At 29.0% G+C, this 2,923-nt stretch overlaps 1 long non-coding RNA gene across 1 annotated transcript; it reads right to left on the reverse strand.

The window, feature by feature from the left end:
• Nucleotides 1-257: 257 nt before the first annotated feature.
• On the reverse strand, nucleotides 258-2,257 carry LOC120085478. The gene is made up of 2 exons (XR_005483963.1): nucleotides 2,126-2,257; nucleotides 258-435 (listed from the first exon to the last, which is right to left on the reverse strand). It is a non-coding gene; the product is annotated as an uncharacterized LOC120085478 (long non-coding RNA).
• Between the last annotated feature and the right edge of the window lie 666 nt (nucleotides 2,258-2,923).

A 2,923-nucleotide genomic window follows, 5' to 3' on the forward strand; every position in this document is an offset into this window, starting at 1 on the left:
CAACCATACACGTTCTTGACACATTTTACCCATCAACTATACCAATGTGAGAAAAAAAATCTGGATCATTAGGGACCCCTCATATATGCAACATATAATCGATCCCAAACAAGCTTTCAACTTGAAATTTCATTTATTTTAAGAAGTAACTCATGGTATCTAACCTATACTTTATACACAAACAACAGAATACACCAAATCACTAACATAAAATTTGTAACACAACTACAAATCAACAACTCTTGCCAAACAACAACTTTACTTTTAATTAATTGTCTTATATAACATACAATTAGTTTCACAAAATTAATTACAATAACATATATCCACAAAACTGAAATATCCTACAAAGTACAAATCTACAATTACATAATATCCACAAACCATATATTGATTCTTCTCTACTTATTTCCTTGAACATAAACCCTGAGATACCTACAAAGTACAAATTTAAATAGTTTCAGTGCTACTAAATAATTAAAACAAAACTTAAAGATAACTATGCATCTATCTATATATATCAATCTTAAACTCAATATAAAACTTAAACATAGTAATATTCAATAACTTCAAATAAAGCCTAAACACTCACTTTTACTCACCGCCTCCCCCTTTTCAAGACACAATTTATATTTAAACTTAAATTTAGAAATTATGAGTCATAAATATGTCAAAACTCAACATCAAACTTTAAAATTCAACTCGAACCAATTTCAAACTCAACCTTAAATTTAGAAACTATACTTTAGATACTCCCCTCCCACACTTTAATCTCAAAGTTCAAATTTAGAAATTAAACATCAAAGTATTACAATTCATGAATGAAAAATAACATAGATTAAAAGAAAAATACAAATTAAATAAGTTGCACATCTCATTTCTTTCTGAAAAGACTAAGGGTGTGTTTGGATTGACTTTCCAAGTGTTTAAATAAGTGTTTATAAGTGCAAAAAAAAATTATTTATAAACATTTAGAAAGTCAATACAAATGGGCCCTAAGAAAGTAGAAACAATGTGTTAATTTCCATGAAAAAAATCAAATAAAGAAGGTATAAGTAACAGTAGAAGTAGAAACAAAAAGTTCGGAGAGGTCTTACTGCAAGAAGATATGTGTAAAATAAAATTTTAGCCAAGAGAAACTTAGTAACAAAATGTGACTTACTTTTAGATGAGTTAAATTTGGTTTAGTGTTATCTGATACGTGACCATTTTCCTCTCTAACCACGTTAAGGTGTTTCTTCTTCTCAATCTTTTGGTAGGAGAAAATTGTTTACAATTTTCCATATTATGAAAAGATCAAATAGAAACATTTTAGCCCTAAATTAATTGAACTATAATACTTTATATAGAATGAAAATTGTTTGCATGATTGAAAAGATTAGCCATTAAGAAATGATAGAACTAGTAAATAATTTCCATTGAGAAAGACAAACTCACTACCAACTTGGATCAATGAATAGTCCACGTGTTTTTAGGACTACGATCCCCAACTCTGGTTGATTCTTTAAAACCTAAATTTTATCTCCACATTAGAACCATTAGCATTTAAGCACACCGTATTTTCTTACTACACTTCTCAATAATATATTGAATGCCTAAATCCTAACCACAAATTATTTAGATAGCAAAGAACATATGTGAAGTAAAAATTTGCATAAACATTAAGAACATTAAAAGGCCACTAATTCATGTAGTTCAGAGCAAAAGTTCATTTCATTGAAATGCCACTAAACATAAAGATTAATTCAATTGCCCTCCCTTGCCAGAACCAAACAACAAAAAAGGAGGCAAATTGCCAACAACAATTGCTCTAAGCAGCCAAAATCAAAACAAACAAGTCAAAGATGAAGCACTATTATCCCATCTATTACAAAAAAACCAAAACAAAAATTAAGACTAAGGGAAAGATCTGTATAGTCAAAGAAGGGAAAATAGATTTAAAGATGAAACTAAAGATTAACAACGTTCAAGCAAGATATATTACCAAAGAGGCGATGACTATATCTTATATGAATAGGTCTCTCGAGTTAAGTAATGATTTGAGAGCTCTAAAAAGTTTCCTTTCATAGTGGAATTTTGATTTCATAAGATTCATCAATAGAGTTAGAAAGTTTAGAAGCCTTACCTTAAGAACTCATAGCCTTAGTGACAAGTGTGTTCGCCATGGTTGGAACTGGTATGAAGAATTAGAAAATAGAAAGCAAAATTCATGCTCAAACAATAAAATAATAGGAAAATCAGGATCATACAATAGAAAATCAGCAACAAAATTGAACCCCACATGAGTCAACTATGATTTGGAACAAGTTGCAAAATGTGCCAAATTTAAGGTGTACATTGACAACCACATACAAATATGATTCTTTTTTTATCATTATTTACTCAATGTACAACAACTTCTTTCATTAATTTACACTCTTAATTGAAAAATTAGACAATAGCTATAATGATTAGCCTATTACATAAGGTGGACTACAAGATTATTCTCAAATTATATATATAATTTGTGGTGTCAGAATTGAGTTTGACACCACTTTTTATGGTAAGACGAGGAGCAAAGGTTAAAATTTCACCCAAAACTCAAACCTTTAACATAAGGGTCGCCTCTTGAAAGCTACAAAGCCTCAACTTGTATGTGGTTTCCAAGTGTACCAAAATATAGGCTCAATTTTTTTTTTTTTTTAAAAAAAATACTCCCGAATTATGTCCTTTATTAAAAAAAAAAAATACCCATTCTTTTAAATGTTGACTTGCAACACTACCTTTGAACTTCTATAAAGGTTCCAAAATTTTTCTTGGTGTAGAATAATCATTAGAAGTCAATTTACATAATTGCACTATTCATCACTTCATCATTACAAGTAAATTTTCTGTACAACTTTTTAAAGATTTCTATTTTATGAGTACTTTTGAAACGACATTT

This window comes from Benincasa hispida, chromosome 9 (assembly GCF_009727055.1).
Source record: "Benincasa hispida cultivar B227 chromosome 9, ASM972705v1, whole genome shotgun sequence".
In the NCBI taxonomy this organism is placed as follows: Eukaryota; Viridiplantae; Streptophyta; class Magnoliopsida; order Cucurbitales; family Cucurbitaceae; genus Benincasa; species Benincasa hispida.